This window comes from Oryx dammah, unplaced genomic scaffold, assembly GCF_014754425.2.
Source record: "Oryx dammah isolate SB20612 unplaced genomic scaffold, SCBI_Odam_1.1 HiC_scaffold_13, whole genome shotgun sequence".
Classification (NCBI taxonomy): Eukaryota; Metazoa; Chordata; class Mammalia; order Artiodactyla; family Bovidae; genus Oryx; species Oryx dammah.
In genome coordinates this window covers 42,243,267-42,263,154 of record NW_024070197.1, presented here as the reverse complement: position 1 = coordinate 42,263,154, position 19,888 = coordinate 42,243,267, and the positions used below count along the sequence as shown (strand labels likewise).

At 45.5% G+C, this 19,888-nt stretch overlaps 1 protein-coding gene and 1 long non-coding RNA gene across 3 annotated transcripts in view; both read left to right on the top strand.

The window, feature by feature from the left end:
• Positions 1–19,888, top strand: part of FTO (FTO alpha-ketoglutarate dependent dioxygenase) — a 426,125-nt gene that overhangs the window by 344,092 nt on the left and 62,145 nt on the right. The window lies entirely within an intron of this gene.
• On the top strand, positions 8,058–17,478 carry LOC120873229. The gene is made up of 2 exons (XR_005723419.1): positions 8,058–11,484; positions 11,515–17,478. It is a non-coding gene; the product is annotated as an uncharacterized LOC120873229 (long non-coding RNA).

Sequence of the window (19,888 nt, the reverse complement as noted above, 5' to 3'; positions counted from 1 at the left end):
TCTTCCCCTCACTTTTTCTCTCTTAAATAAATCAAGCCTCAGTTGTACATAGATCCCTGGGTGCTGGATGTATGTCAAATACATTTCTTTCCCTTTTCAATTTCTTGCTTTTGAAGTTGGGATTTTTTGGTGGTGGTGTGGTGGTGGTGGAGATGGTGTAATGAACAAACACAGTTATCACATCCAGGGGCTGCGAAACTTTAATTTAGCAGCGTAATAAAACCACATTGCTTCGTATGGAACCAATTCCTCCTAGCCTTCTTCCCCCAAGGACTGAAGGAAATATCTCTGGTATATGGTTAAATACCTGATAGATTAGACCTGCAGATAGATGGGTGGGTTAAGGCAGAGCACAAAAGAAAGCTCGTGTTTTCAGCTGTCTATCCTATTTTGAGGCTCCAGTTGCCCCTCAGTATTCAGAATTTACCACATTAGTCCTAATCTAACATTTAGCTCTTTAATGTTTCCAATATTCTGGGTGGACTCAGTTCCCAGCTTTCACATTGCCTATCTTTGTTAGCATCTCTGCATCTATAAGAGGGCATTCATTAGGGCTGGATGGAGGGAAACCCATCAAAAGACCAGACCTCATTTCTGGGTGCTGGAAATCCAAGTCCCCAGCATTGAAGACAGAATGAATTGAGAGGTACCCTGAGTCATAAAGATAGATCCAAGGGTCAAAACTAAAAACCTAGAGTCTCTTTTTGCCCTGAACTCTCAAGCTTTTTCAAAAACGGGTTCATTTCTGAAAATGCTGAAGTTTTGAGAGTTCTAGCTCCTTCTCATGATTTCCCACACTGTCAAACAGAAGTTGAGCTCTGGGGTCAGAAATAATTAACAGGTAGTCTTTGTGTTAAGCAAGAGGTCATGCATGGAGCTTTAGCTCCTCCAGTACAATTCTGTGTTGTTTGGGTTTTTACAAGCACATTGCCTCTGTTCTTCTACTGATGGGAACAAATAATACTGTTTTGTTTCTTTCTGTTTAAATATCCAGGAGGTGTGTAGATGTGTAGAAATACTGAGGACCCTGAATGAGGATTATTAACTCGGAGTGCTTTTTGCTAGTTCAGATATACCAATGAAATAAGGGACACAATTGTTTTGGTAGAATTCTGTGACTGATTCAGAAGATCTCATTAAACCCTATCTTAGGAATAGTTGGGGAGGTTTCTGTCTTTGATTTCTGCATCTCCCTGTGTGTCTGCTTGCTCCCTTCTTTCGGCACATCAACTTCTGCTGTATCTCTATCCGCACGACGGACTGAAAGATGGCTGCCAGTTCTGGAATAATCCACTCTGGCTCAGAAAGTTGGGGGTGGTAGACTGTGAGGCCGCCCTGAACAAACATGGCCACCAGGATCCTACTGCTGAAGCCACATGTGTTCGAGAGGCAATCCAGTGTATTTCCATCATACGACTTCTTTACCAAGTACGTTAAAGTATCTATAGTTCCTTGTATCCCTCAAAATAGAGTTATTTTAAGGCATGAACATAAAATTTTAGAGCAGGAAAGGATTTTAAAGTTCACCCAACCCTACCCTCTGTGTCTCATTGGGGGATAAAAAAGTGAAGGCAAAGAGAAAGTGATTAATTTCCCAGAGGTCCTAAAGCTAGGGAATAGTGTCCAGTGCTCATGCTTTTAGGCAAAACCATCTAATATATCCTTTATTCAATTTTTTTCCTGCTGTATCACAGCTACACATACTTCAGATGTTATTTTTTCCTATTGCCTAGAAATTTTTGGATTACAAGGCATTTATATTTATAGTCCCTTATTTAATAGATGGTTTGTTTTAGGTTTTTATAGGCTCTTTTATGCTAGCAAAAACATAGGTAATGTTTGTGAAGACAACATGGAAACATGGAAAAATGCTTGTACCATTCAATGAAAACAGCCAATTAATGATTCTGTATTCTTTATGTTCAAAAGTATGTAAAAATATTCATGTGAATGCCAGCTAGATTTTTTAGCATGGTGGTATTGTGTGTAACTTTCAATTATCCTTAAGTGAAGTCGCTCAGTCATGTCCGACTCTTTGCAACCCCATGGACTGTAGCCTATCAGGCTTCTCTGTCCATGGGATTTTCCAGGCAAGAGTGCTGGAGTGGATTGCCATTTCCTTCTCCAGGGGATCTTCCTGACCCAGGAATCGAACCCAGGCCTCCCGCGTTGTAGACAGATGCTTTACCATCTGAGCCACCAGGGAATCCCTAGACTGTCGTTATTTTTAGTGTTTTAGAAAGTACACTTAATGAGAAGACAACCTACCCTACTTGTGATTGTATTCTTGCTCACAGAAGTGTATCCTTGCCCTAACATAATGCTGTACTTTTCCAGAGCCACTGGAATCTTTATTCCAGTAGTGAACACATCAAAAATGAAATCCTCATCATTGTGGCTCCAGCTGCGTTAAATTAGGGTCTAAGCAGAGACGTGGCCCCAGAAAGACGGCCCATCATCAGAAGCAATCGGAGGAGGTTTTCAAGCACTGGTAGAATCAGAATCTAGGGTTGGGAAGAACCTCTCATCATGTAATTTCAGAGCCACTGGGTTTCAGAAGTGGTAGAAGCGTGGAACATTGCAGGTCTGTAGAGGCAAAAGTTTGGTTAAAATCCAGATAGGGGACTCTCATTGCAGTGGCCTCCCAGTGAAGTGCTTTCTGCAAGGGAAATTAGATGCATCAAGATTGTGCTTCAGGAACTCCCCTGGTGGTCCACTGGTTAAGAGCCTGCCTTCCAGTGTAGGGGACACAGGTTCAATCCCTGGTTAGGGGATGAAGATCTTGCACACTGAGGGGCTACTTAGACTGTGCGCCATAACTAAGAGAAGCCCGCACAACACAACGAAGATCTTGCATGCTGCAACTGACCCGAGGCGGCAGTATATAAAGAAAAATTTAAAAAAAAAAAAGAAGATTGCGCTTCACCTGGAAAAGGCCTTCTCACTGTCTCCACTGCCCTCCCCCTAGCCCACCCCCAAGCTTTGCTGTCTACTTCTGAATCAGAGGTTACAGCGTCTGCCTGCAATGCGGGAGACCTGGGTCTGATCCCTGGGTCGGGAAGATTCCCCTGGAGAAGCAAATGGCAACCCACTCCAGTATTCTTACCTGGAGAATCCCATGGACAGAGGAGCCTGGTGGGCTACAGTCCACAGGGTCGCAAAGAGTCAGACACGACTGAGCGACTTCACTTTCACTTTCACTTTCTGACTGCAAAACTGGGGGAGAAGATGCAACCCATTAGACACCATCTGATTTTTAATCTGCCCTTATGGCAGTCCATGTGTAAAGCAAGACAGGACAACTAGAACAGCCAGCAGGGCTTGTGAAGGCTGGAGGGCGCACCTCGGAGAGGGGGCCTTTTGCTTGCATGCTCCTTTTCTTCTACTTGAAAAGGGCAAACCAGGTTGTCAAAGAGCATGAGAAGTAAAGGGAAGGGATCAAGAGGCGAGCTGACACTACATGTCCCACACCTGTCAGGTGCCTTTAATCCATTAGCTCTTAGACCCCAGGAACCTGCTCCTCCTGGCTTTTTCTACCGCGTGTAACAGTGCTCTGTGGTTGGGGCTTAATGAAGGTAGTGCTTAATGAATTTGATGAAGAGGACAGGTTGTCAGGAGCCTCCACCGAGGCACCTCTGCTTCTCTGAAAGTAGGACAGTCTTTGTTTCAGAGTCGATACAGAGGGATGGCAGAGAATGAAAGATATTTCAGTATCTGGAAAGAAACGGTGTAGAGTTGGGAAGAGAAATTTCAATACCACTACAGGATTATCAAGCATCTTAGCCCTATAGGAATGATCTGACCCATTCATTCATTGATGGATTTATTCATTGATCAGTGCTTTTCATTCAACAAACTTTTTTACCTCCCACTGTGCTGAGTACTGGAGAGTACTGGAGAAACAGGACCTTGACCTCATGGAGTTTATAGGGAAGATGTCCTCCAGACTCGCTCCAGCACATTTATCTTGAGTGCTTAATATATTAGGTACCATACTGTGCTGTTCTCAGTGGCTCGGTCATGTCCAAGTCCATGGGACGGGCTACACCCTGTGGACTGTAACCCACCAGGCTCCTCTGTCCATGGGGATTCTCCAGGCAAGAATACTGGGGTGTATTGCCATACCCTTCTCCAGGGGATCTTCCCCAACCCAGGGATTGAACACAGGTCTCCAAGTTGCAGGCAGATTTTTTTTATCATCTGAACCACCAGGGAAGCCCAAGAATACTGGGGTGGGTAGCCTATCCTTTCTCCAGGGTGTCTTCTTCACCTAGGAATTGAACCAGGGTCTCCTGCATGGTAGGCAGATTTTTATCAGCTGAGCTGCCAAGGAAGCCCATTAGGTACCATGAGGAGTCATAAAGGTGAACCAGCAGAGTCTTCAGGAAGTACAAATATCAGGGATGGATCCTAATTGTAATCCCTCCAGAGATTTTTAGTCGGTTAGTCACTTATTAGGCCTCTCACTTTCTGTAGATATTTGTTTTCTTGGCTGGATTCCAATTTCCCTGTTCTAATTGCTTTTCTGGTCTTGGCCAGGCCTCAGCATGCAAGATTGCCATTGGTACCTGCTGTTTGAAGCACAAGCCGATGATTCTTTATTTATTTCTTTTTTTCTTTTGGTTTAGCTGGATTGGGTCTTTATTGCTTTGTGGGGACTTTCTGTAGTTTCAGTGAGTGGAGCTACTCTTTGTTGCCGTGTGCGGACTTCTCATTGTGGTGGCTTTTCCTGCTGTGGAGCACAGGCTCTAGGCATGTGAGCTTCAGTAGCTGCTTCTAGCACATGGGCTTGGTTGGTCCACAGCATGTGGCCCTGTAAAGGAGGGAAAGAGATAGGACACAACTTTTGAAAGAATGACATAGCCCAAGGACACAGCACAAACTGATTAGAATCAAATGGGAGCAAGATGGCAGACAAGACTAGACCTTGATCCTCAATCAGCAAGTGAAATGACAGAGCCAGCGGTGCCATGACAGTTCCAAGGCACTGTCCAAAGACCAAGGAGTTGGTGGTGGCCCAAATCCTGGAAATCTCTGCCCCTTCCCAAAAATAATCCTCCTGGCTCACTAAAGTGAAGTGAAGTGAAGTCGCTCAGTTGTGTCCGACTCTTTGTGACCCCATGGACTGTAGTCTACCAGGCTCCTTGTCCATGGGATTTTCCAGGTAAGAGTACAGGAGTGGGTTGCCATTTCCTTCTCCAGGGGGTCTTCCCGACCCAGGGATCGAACCCGGGTCTCCCGCATTGTAGGCAGATGCTTTACCATCTGAGCCACCAGGGAAGTCATATATGAAATTACCCGGCCTATAAAAACTAACCACGCCACATTTCTAGGCTGCACTCGGCTTCTGCAACGGCCCACACTCTGTGAAGTGTGCTTCTCTCTGAATCTGAATAAATCCACTTCTTACCTATCACTATGTCTCTCACTGAATTCTTTTTGCAATGAGACATGAAGAACCTGAGCTTCATTAGTTCCTGAAACCAAGTACCATGGGTTTGGGCTGGGTTTGAGTCCCAGCACATGAGTTCAAGTCCCAGTCTGAGATAAACTGTTTCAGAATCTTCCGGGGTCAGGGAAGTCCACAAGCCAATAGTTCTTGTTTCCAAAAATCTTGGCTCTCTGTACCCGAATGCCAAACAGAAATACAGAGACAGAGTTACAGAGAAGAAAGAAAGAGGAAAGAGTAGATTTATTCCTTTGTCAGGCAAGGGGAAACATAGGCTAGTGCCTCTAGAACTGCGCCTTGGACTTCCCTGGGGGCTCAGACAGTGAAGAATCTGCCTGGAGTACAGGAGACCTGGGTTCGATCTCAGGGTCAGGAAGAGCCCCTGGAGAAGGGAATGGCAGCCCACTCCAGACTTCTTGCCTGAAGAATCCCATGGACAGAGGAGCCTGGTGGGCTGCAGACCATGGGATCATGCGTCAGACAAGATTGAGTGACTAACAGTGTTAGCAGTCCTTGGTGAGTAGGGAAAGGCTATATAGTCAGGCAGGAGTATGTGATAAGGCTCAAGGCAGTAACAGTTTTGAATTCTTTCTTCTGCAGTTGCAAAAGGGCGGGGTTTGCTGACAAGATTAGGGTGTGTGCAGGGTCCCAGGTGGTCCCCTCCTAATCTCAATGAACCTCTGCCTCAGGTGGTTTCCTTACTGTTTCCCCTTTGATGAGCAACTGTGCGGCCCTTTGAAACTCAGAAGGTCACGGAGGCCAGATTCCTGCTCTTGAGGAATGGGGAACAAAAAGGCCTCCGTGCCCTGGAGTCCCACAGGGCCCTGCTAGGCACGATTCTCACCTTGACCACAGCTGCACTTAGTTGCACCTCTCTGAAACTGCATTTAGCAGGGATCGGTTGAGCCTCGGCAAACATCAGTTCAAATCAGAGTTCAAACCTGGTGAGCAAACTGCCGGGGGTGGGTGGGGGGAATGAGTTTAAAATAATCCTTTTAGAGACCCAAGATGCACTGACTTGACCTTTTATTCAGATTCTTTTCTTTCCAATAATAGTGATTTCAGGTCAACATCTCTTTCCATGCGGTTAATTCCATTAGGGTCATGCCAAAAGAGAGGTTCCATCTGTGCCTTTGAAACCCAAATGGGATGAAGAAAAATCATTGACATGGTCAAAATTTCAGTTATGCTAACCAGATTAAAGACTTTCTACGGAATTAAAGAAAAATTTGACACATAGATTATTCGAGACTAATCATTTAAGCACATAGGGAAATCTTCCCTGAAGTGGTATATTGCCAAGCTCTCAGTACTGACATGTCAGCAGGAGAGACCAGTTTTAAACCAGTATTGGGTTGGCCAGAAAGTTCATTCCAGTGTTTTTTTGTAACACTGATGGAAAAACCTAAATAAACTTTTTGGCCAACCCAATATAAAACAGCAGACATCACTTTGCCAACAAAGGTCGATATAATCAAAGCTATGGTTTTCCCAGTAGTCATGTACAGATGTGAGAGTTGGACCATAAAGAAGGCTGAGCACTGAAGAATTGATGCTTTTGAACTGTGATGCTGGAGAAGATTCTTGAGAGTCCCTTGGGCTGCAAGGACATCAAACCAGTCCATCCTAAAGGAAAAGTCAACCCTGAATATTCACTGGAAGGACTGATGGTGAAACTGAAGCTCCCGTACTTTGGCCACCTGATGTGAAGAGCCAACTCATTGGAGAAGACCCTGATGCCGGGAAAGACTGAGGGCAGGAGAAGAAGGGGGCAACAGAGGGTGAGGTGGTTAGATAGTATCACTGACTTAATGGACATGAATTTGAGCCAACTGTGGGAGATAGTGGAGGGTAGAGGAGCCTGGCATTCTGCAGTCTATGGGGTGACAAAATTAGACACAACTTAGCGACTGAGCAACAGCAAAATAAAAAGAGGATCATTTCAGAGAGTGATTTAGGAAATGGGGGTAGAGGGTGGGTAATATTAGAGGGGCCAGAAAAAGCTGCTCTGAGAGGTGACATTTAAGCTGAGATTTGAAAGACAAGGAGACATCTACGTAAGGATATGGAGTTACTGTTCCCAACAGAGGGCACCCTGGTAAGTCAGAATTCCTGAGGTAGGATTGGGCTTGGTCAGAAACATGTTTAAGGCAGAGCAATAGGAGACGGGAATAGTCAGAGAGGACACAGGGCCACAAGAGGAAGTTTCAGTTGTGTTCGAAGTCCAGAAAATACTTTAGACAACCAAACGCAGACTTTTCATCAGCAAAGGAAAAAAAGGTGAGGTGTATGTTTTATTTAGGACTGAAGAACGCACAGAGGTTTCTCCCGCTTCTGGTACTCCACATTGAGTTATGCAAGGATTAGTAAAATCAAATCATATTTACCAAACTGCTTTGAAAATTTTAAAACACTATAAATTTAAGGATATTGTTATGAAATCGTTTAACACCATTGAAGATATTACTTTATGAAAGTGTTAGTTGCTCAATTGTTTCTGACTGTTTGCGACCCCATGGACTGTAGCCTGCCAGGCTCCTCTGTCCATGGGGATTCTCCAGGCAAGAATACTAGAGTGGGTTGCTATTCCTTCCTCCAGGGGATCTTCCCAACCCAGGGATGGAACCTGGGTCTACCTGCATTGCAGGCCGATTCTTTACCATCTGAGCCACCAGGGAAGCTATTATTTGTGGGAGAAGCCAGTTCTCCCTGTTAGACCCACCTGGCCATTCTCTGAGGCCTGCGTCGCTCTGAGGACTCTGTTGCCATTTTCCATACATCATGAGGGCTTCAGGGAGGAGGATTCCCGCCATGTAAACCCACAGACACTAAGGAGAGGATCCTGGTTTAGTCCAGTGCTCTCCTCTGAGTTGCTGCGAGCAAAGGTGAAGACGTCCTGAGGCTGTGATTCCCAGAAAGTCCCCGCTTCTGGGGCCACATGAGCTAAATGGAAATTATGAAAATATCCAGGGCAAGAAGCTAATAAATAAGAAGTGACAGGCATTGCATATTAGGGGATTATTTGACTCTCCTGCAAGACCCATGATGAAGGCTGAGGGCGGCTAATCATCGCCCGGTAATGTGCTGCCTGATGAACTCCTGATACAAAAGGAAGTCTGGTCCTTCGAAAGAATAACCAGAAGATTTATGTCCTGAGGAGGATCACGCCCTTTGACGTGGGCCATTTCTAAGAGCTTTTTTTGTGACCTTTGGCTTCTAAATGTAGTCCTTGGCCGTGATCTCTAGAAAAGGTAAAGGAATATGGCCCAGGTTTGTTCCATGGCACCAGGAATAAGGAAGCTAAGATACAGGATGGTGATCACCATTCATGCTGGCTGTTGTCTGGGCCTGGCCCCCTCCATGGAAAGCCCTGGCAGGGATGCTGTAATCGTATACTCAATGAAGGCAGAAGTTGTTTTGATATCCTTTTACTAAGGAATTCTACCAGTGCTCCCCAAGCCAAAAGTGTAGCACAAATTAATTGAGCAAAAAAAGTGACTTGCATTCAGTTGGCCTTTCTGTTCTTATTAGGATTGGAAAGGACCATTGGATGCAGATCATTTCAGAAGGGAAAAAAAAAAAGGCGTATGTTACTTATTGTTTGGGGTGAATGTTTTTAGGATTTAAAAAGGGGATGCCGTGTCCTTAATAACTCTGGCACGCCACACCAATTCTGGTTGGCCTGACAGATTAAACATGAGCGCTCTCCCATTATTCTTGGAGCCTTGGCTTCCCCTCCAGCCTGATATGTATTCCACGCACAGTCAAGCCTCTGAGTTGACATCTTCTTCTAAAATTGTTTGGCTGTAATAAATATAAAACTTTCACCACTGATGTAAAGCATTGCTGGTTGGCATCATTTCGTACCCCCTTTTAATTATTCCTGACACTGTGGAGAAACATCTAATATAAATCTGTAATGTGTGCTGATGACAAACTACACGGTTGAAGGACCATGTAATTTCTCCACAATTAATTAAAGTGCATGGAGATTTTTTCCCCCCTTCTTCCTTGCTTGCTTTCGTGTTTTTTTTTTTTTTTTTTTTGCTTTCCCCTAGCAGCCAGATGCCACTGAGTGGCTCAAATAACACTGCTGTCAACTGTAAAAAATTAAGATCCAAACCGTAAGAAAGGTACTTAGATAAAGAAACCAGATGCCGGGGTATTTTGATCCCCACATACATCTTGATGTAAGCCGCCATTGTTCAACATCTGTATTTCCACAGCCTTAATTATGTACTTAACTCTGCAAGTCTGTCAGCAGTTGATTTCCACAAGTATCGTCACTTTGGTAAACCTTTTATTTAAAAAAAAAAAAAATTGAATGGTGCCAATCAGCCAAGGGATGAGAGACACTAGGAACTAGGAGGTCTTGTGCAGAAAGAAGCTGCTGCCTGTTTACACTCCCGACGCAGGCTGGTGTTTATGGGCACGTGTGTGTGGTCACTCAGAGAATGGGGCTGGGGGTGGAGGGGAACAAACGCTCTGCTACCATTGCCGGCTGATCTGCCACCTGGAATTGATCAAAAGCAAATTAATTTTCATTTTCAATTAGGAATACAATTAAATCCAAAGTGGTGAGGGGGGGAAATTGTAATGTTTACATACAGCTCGGGTGGAGGGAGGGTGGAGGAAATGGCAGATGACATGAAATACACGTCTTTGTATCTGGGCGTTTAATTCATTCAAGTGTGAAGGGGGTGGCTTGGGCTGCCACCGCCGCCGCTGCTACTGCCTTTCACTTCCCCGGAAATGGTCCCCTCCTTCCCTTGAGCAGAGTTTTCAGGGAAAGGGAAGAGGGACAGCCCATCAGGGGGTAGAGACTGTGAGAGGTCCCTCCGTGAGGCCCTGCCCTCTTGCTCTGCCGGCTCCTTTTCCCAGGATTCTGCAGTGCATCAAAGAGGTGGATGTTTTCTAGAAGCGCTTGTATTCGGAAACAGGAATTTGACTTTGCAGTCTGCCCCCAGCCCGCTGGCTCCCAGCGTCAGCGCGGTACCTGGCAAACTGTCCCCCATCTCGGTCTGGCCATCATCAAGAGATATTGAGTGATTGTGTGAAAGCAATCTGGCTGCTGAATGCCTCGTGTCACAGGATCCGAGCTCTTTCGCTTGACTTTTTCTCTGCATTCAACGGCTGCCTTTTGTTGGAGTAACTGAGTGAGGGCCTGCGGGGCGGACAGGATTCCTCCCGGCTGCCTGGGGAACACTTGGCCCACTGTGTTCATCACCAGGGGTGGTAACTGGGGGGAGCTTTGACCCTCATTGGAAGGCAAGTCAATTATTTGTCAATTATGAGATCTAGAAATCCAGATAGGGGACTCTTGTCAAAGGCTCAGCTCTGGGGTCTGGGGACGGATAAGATAACAGTGGTTTGGTGAACAGGCAGCACATGTTTCTTCCCTGTATCCTCCTGTCTGTCTCCCAGGGCAGTGACATTTTGGCCTGCCCTAAGCCTGCTGCTCTGCTGGTGAGAAACTCCCAAATACCCATCTTGGAGATCACCCTCTTTGAAAAAGCAGAGTTGGTCAGTGATAAATATTTTGTCATATGAATAACAATGAAGATAGCTTCAGATAATAGCTGACATCTTTGTAAAATCCTCCAGGTGATGGATTAAGAGGAAGAGAAGGCTCTGGGTCAAGGCAAAAGCTGCTTCTGATGGAAGATCCTCCAAGGCAATGTGGTGACCACTAATCCCCAGCGCTCCAGTCCACATTTTCCTTCATACCACCCCCACCTTCCTGGTCCCAGTGCAAGGGTGTATGTTTCTTCCCTGCATGGTATTTATGCTTTTAAAGAAGATTTTATGACTTCTGTTACGTTGGAATTCCTGTCTTTACTAGACAGTTGGCATGACCGCAGCCTGAAACCACAATGGAGTTGTTAACACGGTGGGATCAGTTTCTGACCCCCCCCTTTAAATCTATTTTTTCTTTATTTTTTTTAAAGGCGGGGAAAAAAAACTCCAACAAATCAACAAAACTATTAACTTTCTGATTTATTTGCTACAGAGAGCGGGGGGGTGAAAAAGTCAATGTGAAGTGACAGAAACACCAGAACAGACAGGAGGAAAACATTCTACATGCAAGTTTCCATCTGAAATCACACCACAAGCAGTGGGTTATCTGGAGATAGACATCTTCAATTTCCTGACTGCATAATAGGAATGGGATTTCTTCTTCCTCTTAAAAAGAAAAAAAGCATGCTCCATAGCGTTGACATAAAGTTTTCTGTGATTTGGGTTCCCCAAATTCCACCTCTCAAGAATAGGCTTCTCTCATCTCCGCTGTTAACAGTTTTCACCGCTTCTCCTCCAAGGGCATAGGTCAGTGTTGCTAACATGATGAAGGGCAGAAGACGTCTTCACAGGAGCCTGGGAGATTAACTCTGCCCACCTGGCAGATATCATGGCATTTAGTAAATAGACAGGTCAGGGCTAGTGGCTCAGCTGGCAAAGAATCCTCCTGCAGTGTGGGAGACCTGGATTTGATCCCCAAATTGGGAAAAGCTACCCACTCCAGTATTCTAGCCTGAAGAATTCCAGGACTGTATAGTCTATGGGATCGAAAAGAGCTGGACACGACTGAGTGACTTTCATTTCCACCATTCAGCGAAACTGCAGTGAGAAAATCGATCTGGATTGGTGACCTAATAGCTGCATCTCTCTCTCTTTTTAAAAATTTTGACTGTTATGGGTCTTCATAGTGGCATGCATGTCCAGTAGTTGCAGTGTGTAGGATCTTAGTTCCCCAACCAGGGATCGAACCCAGGTCCCCTGCATTGCGAGGTAGATTCTTAACCACTGGACTACCAGGCAAGTCCCTAATAGGTGCATCTTTTGCACACATTATCACTTAGCAAGTGTGTTAGTGTTAGAAGTTTCTAACCCTAAGGATTTGAGACTGTGGTTGGAGGCAGTTCAAGACAGTATGGACATTTGTCCCAGCCGAGGTTGGGCTAGACTCTGCAGGTAGCTGACCCACCCTCCTCAAGAACTGGCCCAAGTGATGTGTGGTCTTCAAATGCACATGTCTTCCTCAAATGCACTATATTTTCCTTGCCCCTAAGTTTCCGATGACCCATTTCTGAGATGTGAAATTCTTGGCGTTGGTGCATAGCTTACATCACTTTTACACTTCAAAATGCCCCATGATCTCAAAAGCAGTCCTCGTTTTTCAATCACTCTGTATATCGATACTTCATTTTATTTCATGGAATGTTTTAAAATTATATTTAAAAGGCAGCCTCTTTCATCTCATGTGCCCTTCATTGGCTGGGAAACAAAGGGAGTCTCTTAAGAGGTGTTTTATATTTTATGAATATATAGAGAGAGCATAGTTCTTTAATAGGTATATATATATGTAAGAGAGTTCCACGTTATAGGTTTTCAGAGATTAAAAGTTCTGGAACAAGGCCGTTTGATAACATCTTTGAAGGGCAAAGGAGCAGATAGAAAGCTTAGAAGTCTGGATGTTAAAACAGAATACTCCCAGAACCTGGGGACAACAGGAGCTTTTCTGAGGTCATATTATTCTCACCAATAAGAGCATCCTGCCTCAACCGCGGGTGAGGGCTGTACAAGATGTATCATTCTCAATTTATGCTTCATGGTTATGGCCATGTAATATGTTCTTCATTGAGCCGGGCAATTGACGGAGACGCCAGTGCATTTAAGACTCGAGTCTACTGGAAATGAGACTTGCATTCTTGCCAGAAATGGATGCTTTTCTGTGTCCACCACTATCACACATCTTGATATTTTTTGTAATCCTGACTCTTAAAACAATAATATCAAACAACTCCAGGGGAAAAAAAAAGTTAAATATTTCCATATGAAGAGCTGATTAAATTTGTATGGTTTTCTTTTCAGTAAAAATTGATACGTGATGAAACGCAGTGCAGCTGGATGGCTGGTTGGAGCTGATATTCCCACGTCCTCTGATCTCTCTACCAGCTCGAAAGGCGGGTTCCCAGTGACCCACCGTGCTGTGACTTGGGTTCTGAAATGCTCATTCGCTGGGCACCTGGACCACAGAACGCATGCTCTAAACAGAGTCAGCAGTGACCTGGTTCAGGTCTCTCGTCTTAAGTCATATGGCTATCCCCTGAGCTTTCCTTCGGCGGCAGGCAGAGTCCATGGGAAGTGTTGTGGTTGACAGCGGGCAGGTGACACTCTTTCGAGATCTTTTCAGTTGAAACTGGGGCAAAAGCCTGGCTGGGGTGTGTGGGAAGGTGGTGGCAAAGATGATTTATTGGCTCATGTGTTTGAAAAGGGGCTTCTCCAGTGGCTCAGTGGTACAGAGTCTGCCTGCAGTGCAGAAGACACGGGTTCAGTCCCTGGGTTGGGAAGATTCCCCTGGAGGAGGGCATGCAACCCACTCCAGTATTCTTGGATGGAGGAGCCTGGTGGGCTCCAATCCATTGGGTCACAAAGAGTTGGACACAACTGAAGCGATGTAGCACACACACATGTGTTTGAAAAGGTCAAGAATATCTGACTTTAGTACAGTATGACCTTTAGTTGAGATAAGATGGCCGTGACCTACATTCTTCTGCTCCGTTGAAGAAGTTACTCCCTCCCAACAATGTTGGCCCCACTGTCAGTCAGACTTTCTTCCCTTGCTCACAAGATGTTGACCAGTTGCTCTTGATGCTCTTTCCTTCCGTGTTCATATCCCATGGTGTTCCCAGCACAGGTGCTCCTTTGCCTTGATGGAAGCTAGGGGAGCAGGGTGATGCAAGGGCTGGGGTTGGCTGTGCTCAATGCCCTGGGGCCCAGAGTCTGGAATGAAGAGCTTTCGTGGAGGACAGCTAGGATAAGGTCACAGCCTGAGTCTGTGACCAAAGCAAGAGTATCCTGGCGGACACTTCCCTAGACAGAGAAGTCCAGTGGTTGAGACTCTGCCTTGCAATGCCGGGGACACGGCGTCAGTCCCTGGTCCAGGAAGATCCCACATACTGTGGGGCAACTAAAACCTCTGGCTACAGCTACTGAGCCCAGGAGCTCTGGAGCCCAAGCTCCACAACTAGAGAGAAGCCTGCATGCTGACGTGAAGAGGCTGCATTCAGTAACACGATGCAGCCAAAAATAAATAAATATTGAAACCAAACCAAAAAGCCAAGACTATACCAAAGGCCATTCCACCAAAACATTAAGACAGGAGAGCAGACCTCCGTGATCAGGAAACTTGGTGTCGCAGGGGCATCGCGGTCACTGCTCCTATTTCCATGCCCCTTAAAATACGGATAAAAAGACGGAGGGGCTGCTTGGTTTATTCCTGCTGATGTCCAGGCTTGGCTTCCGATTTTCCCAGTGTTCAAGATGGGTGGGTGTCTTTCTGCTGCTGCTCACAGTGGCCAAAGGTGACAGAAGTGTATTTCTGTTCAGCAGACTTAAAGGAGATGAAACCATCCTGCCGTGTCTGTGCTTAAAATCCATGTCCATCTGGCGACCTCTGCAGTTGTCAGAGTCAGGGACCCCTCTAGGCTTTGGCTGGCTTTGACCCTTGCTCATCACACATCCTCAGGACTCACCCGTTTTGTCTTTATGCTACCTGTTCCTCTCTCTACCCACCCTCATTTCCTCCTCCTCAGGGCTTTCAAAGATCATCTCCTGCTGGGTCACTGCTCAAAGTTCCCTTGAGGGCTGCTGGTCTTGCCATGAGAAGCAGAAGTACCTTGAACCACCTCCGATGGTAGTGACTTTCCTGGGTGAGGTCAGGCACTGGGAAATGGGTAGGAGATATTTACAGTGGCTCTCTTGGCGTAATTCCTCAGTCAGGGATGGCAAAGGTCCCCAACTCAAGGACTTCAGTGTTTGTGATTAGAGAAAAAGACAAACTTGACTCTCAGCGTTGGCAAGGCTCCAGGGAAAGTCGTGTGTGCCACTGAGCTATTAGAGATCTCTGTTTGTCAAACGGAGTGTTTACCATGGGCTCCTTTTCTGCCCTCCCCCCAGCCCCCCAACCATACCGGGAACCTGTCTACAAACAAAGCATTTACCCTCTGAGGATTTCTTTCTAATTAAAATTTTACATATACCCAATAAACAAGGGCATGTTTGAAATGGAAATTTGTCATTTTCATAGGCAACTTAAATCAGCCCCACCTACCTTGAGACCAGGGTTTCTCCTTCAGCTCAAAGCTGCACAATGCTGGTTTCCCTTTAGTCTTGAGCAGCTCACACTCCCTGTGTCCTTAAATCCTAGCCTGGGTTCTTCTTGGGTTTTTTTGTTTTTTTTTTTTTTTTCTTGAACACTTTTTGCAGTTTAGTTATTTGTTGTAATTATCAAGTTCATTTTTCTCTAATAGATGTGATTAAGTATATTTAGCACTGTGTAATGAGTTTTCTGCCTGGTTGCATCTTAGCTAATAAGGAATTCCTCAGTGGCATCTCTTGACAGCTGCTGCGAATCCCAGGTCTGTGCGGCCACAAGAGACCCCTTCCATGAACTGCTAGCATTAAAGAAATTAACTCCATTACACTCACCATAAAATTGAGGCTGAAATTTGATTACTCCTAGACCCTCAATTCAACTAGAAACTGTAGAAATGGGATGGGGCCAGTAGGGAGGAAGGTGAGTGAACGTGAAACCCCAGTGTTCACGTTTCCATCAGTGTGTGTGTGTTCAGATGCTTCCAGTTGTACCTCTGAGCTGGTACCTGAGCAGGACCAGAGAACAGTGCCAAGCTGGTGACTTTATAGCCATGCACTTTGGTGGGTGTAAGAGACTGGACGTCTTTGTTTCTGCATGATGATGGTACCTTATTTTTCATGCTTTTGCCTTCCCTGAGCTAAGAAAACCTGTTGGTGAGTTTTTGGCCATCGGAACTACTTGCCATTGTCATAGGCGGTCCAGATTTGTCAGGCGAAAGTGCTGAGGGCAATTAGTTATTGGTGACTGGCTGCTATGATGTATAGTTGCCTAGCAACGGTCTCTGAATTAAGTCTCTGGAAAGGGGCATACAGGAAGAGACAAGGCAGGAAGATGAAATAGGTACCATTTCGATGGGTAGGTGAGTTGGTAATGCAAAGAGTAAAAGGTATTTGTAATCATAGAAACGGCTGAGTGGAAAATTGGGGCTACAGGAGAGAAAAGACAGAACTTAGTTCTTGCTTAGTTCTCCCTTGCTAAATAAAATAAGAGTAAGCAGCAGTCAAACCAACCCCATTAACAGAAAAGCTCATCTTCTTTCTTTGGCACTTTGTGATTCCAATGCAAGCAGAACTCAGGGAGTGCTCTTTATCCCAAGTGCAGCGTGAAAATTCATGGAAGGGAGAGATGGAGACCCGAGTCATGCCTGATTCTTGAAATCTTGAGGACAAGCTTAATTCATACCAACTTTAGTTCATACCAACGAACTGGGGTTAACTGGGGGACAGGGTCCAGTTTTGATTCAGTCCTGCTGTAGTACCAGGTGGAATTGGTACTCTCAGATACAGGTGTTCGATCTCAATTCATGTGAAGTCAGGAAGTATCTTGAAGAAGCCGAGAACAGCACATCCATTTCATTAGAGTCGGCTGAGTTTAGATGCGTGGCCGACTAAGCCATCACCCTGAACTCCCTGACTTATTTAGTGAGCTGGTTTAGCCTCTGGAAGGCCAGACGAGCCAAAGAAAGTAGAGAAGCAGGCTGTGGCCTTGATCCAGATACGGAGCCTTGTTAAGGGGCTGCCTTATCTACATGAGGAGCTACGTCTAGAGGTCTGCAAGGGTCCGGGGCTCATTACCACTGGTAAGAGCTGTTTTGCAATTAGTGTTGAAATACTGAGATAAAGAAAGGATATATAGGAATTAAAAACAGATAATGTAAACACTAACAAAGAGTCTTAATCCCCTCAGATGAGTGTTTTGCATGTTTACCTCTGATCGGAATTCTTAATATCGAGTGAGTTGCAATTCAATAAAGATTCCCCAGGAAGAAAGAAGTCAATCCTTGGATTACAAAACAAAACAAGAAAAACAGAATCCACCTACCCCCCCCAAAAAAGAAAACTTACACTCCCTGCCTTTCCATTACTCGAAAAATTTTAAAAAAGAACATTTTAAATAGTAAACGCATGACACGAGAAGGTTTTGTCTGGATTTAGTCGGGTTCAGATCACTTACAGACACAATGGAATCCCCCATTATGTAGTAATTAGAAGGGCATCTTTCAGGCTTGGAAAGCAGATTTTCTATCTCCACCTATGACTTGTTTTCTCTCTGAAGAGTGAAAGTGTTTTGATATAAAGTTATTATCGTGCAATTGAGCAAGTCTTTGCCCTCCTGGCCTGAAGTTCCTCACTGGAGAGAGGAAGTTGATAACCATCTCTGATTCTTGCCTGCTACCTATTAAAGGCTCACCCTCAGTTACAGTCCAGTACTGTATTTTCAGGACACTGCATAATTATTTGGGAAGAAGCCAAAATGATGGCTAGGGCATAACAGTAGCATGTATAATAACAGTCTGTCTAATGGCCTGTGGCTGCAGTTTAAATATCTTAAGCTAAGGATGCCCTACGCTCCTACATTCCCACCCCTACTCCCATCACTATTCCGTATGTAATATTCATATTCTAATGTCTTAACACCCAGCTTCCCTACTGGATTGTAAGCCCTGTGAGGGCAGGAGACATACTTTCCACTGACTGTTGTAGCCATAGCACCCAGCACAGGGTCTCTTACATAGAAGGAACTCGATAGTATTGATTGAAGGCATTGTTTTCTTAGCATCCAGCAGTGGTAACTGACCTCCCAGATGGCCCCGCATGATCCCCAGCTTCCAGAATTCACAGCCTAGTGAAATCCTCTCTCTTTCAGTGAGAGTTGCTGACTTGCTTCTGACAAACAGAATAAGGGGGGAAATTAGGTCATAAAGGGCATCATGGTAACTCTCGATGTCTTTCTCTCTGGACCACTCCTTCTGGGGGAAGCCAGCTGCCATGAACAGCCTTCTGGAGAGGCCCTCATGGTAAGGAACTGAGGCCTCCAGCCAACAGCCGTGGCAGCGAGCTTCCAAGTGTAACTTCTAGCCCACATCAAGCCTTAGGTGCCTGCAGCACCTGCTGACACATTGAGTACATCCTCCTGAGAGACCCTGAACCACATGCCTGACCTACAGAAACACTGAGATGCTCACACTTACTGTTTTAGGCCCCTGATATGGCGGGTAATTCATTACACAGCAGTAGATAATGGATATACTAGTCAGTTGCCATAGGCATCACTTTATTCCCTTGTTCATTCATTGAGTACTTGTTGAATGCCACCTCTGCCAGGGACCGTGCAGGATGCTGGGAACACCAGGACAAATAAGGCAAGGTCCCTGCCATCAAGGACTTACAGTCTAGAAGAAGGAGATGGACGTGTAAACAGAGAGCATTGAAGCACTGCCCATAGAGGTGCGGTGGACATACAAAGGAGAAAGCTGGAATAGGGTGGGGTGGGAGGGCCCCTAAGACCAACACAGTGGTGTCTTATATACACACAAGTACATCACAGGAAACACTCTTTCCCAGTTGTAACTTAGCTTTAAACAGTCTCAGCAAATTTTGTTCGGTGTCCGTCCACGTAGCACTGAGTCACGGTAGAGCGAGTCTGCCACTACAGAAGAAACGTCCTAAGCTCTCGGCCCTGGGCTGTGAGCGTCCCATGCTGAACTTGACTCCTTCTGAATGGTTCTTCTCAGTCTGTCAGTTTTCTTTATCCTCCCCTGATCTCTCTGTCACTAACACTCTATTATCCAGGAGCCTTTTGATTAGAAACAAATGGTTTGATTATTTTTAAAAGAACAAAAAACCACGAGACTGTTTGAATGCTTTGTATGTTTGCTGGCTGTAGAAACACTTGTTTCACTGCGGCTGGAGGCTGAACACGATCGGAGGAAGAGGGCCCACCAGTAGAGTAGGCCCACCAACGGAATGCTTCTAGAAAATGATGAGAAGATAAAGATATCAGCCAGTATAGCCCGTGTGTGTGTGTCTGTGTGTGTGTCTGTGTATGTGTGTGTTCAGTTTCACAGTCGTGTTTGACTTCTTGTGACCCCGTGGACTGTAGCCCGCCAGGCTCCTCTGTCCATGGAATTTTCCAGGCAAGAATACTGGAGTGGGTTGCCATTTCCTTCTCCAGGGGATCTTCCTGACTCAGGGATCAAACCTGCATCTCTTGCATTGGCAGGCAGATTCTTTACCACTGAGTCACCCATATTTTATTATTTGTTTAGCTGCACTGGTCTTAGTTGTGCCATGTGGGATCTGGTTCCCTGACCAGGGATTGAACCCAGGGCCCCTGCATTGGGAGTGCAGTCTTAGCCACTGGACCACTAGGGGAAGTCCTGCCCTGATAATATTGATGATGAGCATTAAATCGCAGTGGAAGGAGTGCATCTCCATAGGGACCTCCTATGGTGGCCCTTTAGAACAGCAGATTCATTAGTAGATGCGTGTCCAGAACCTCAT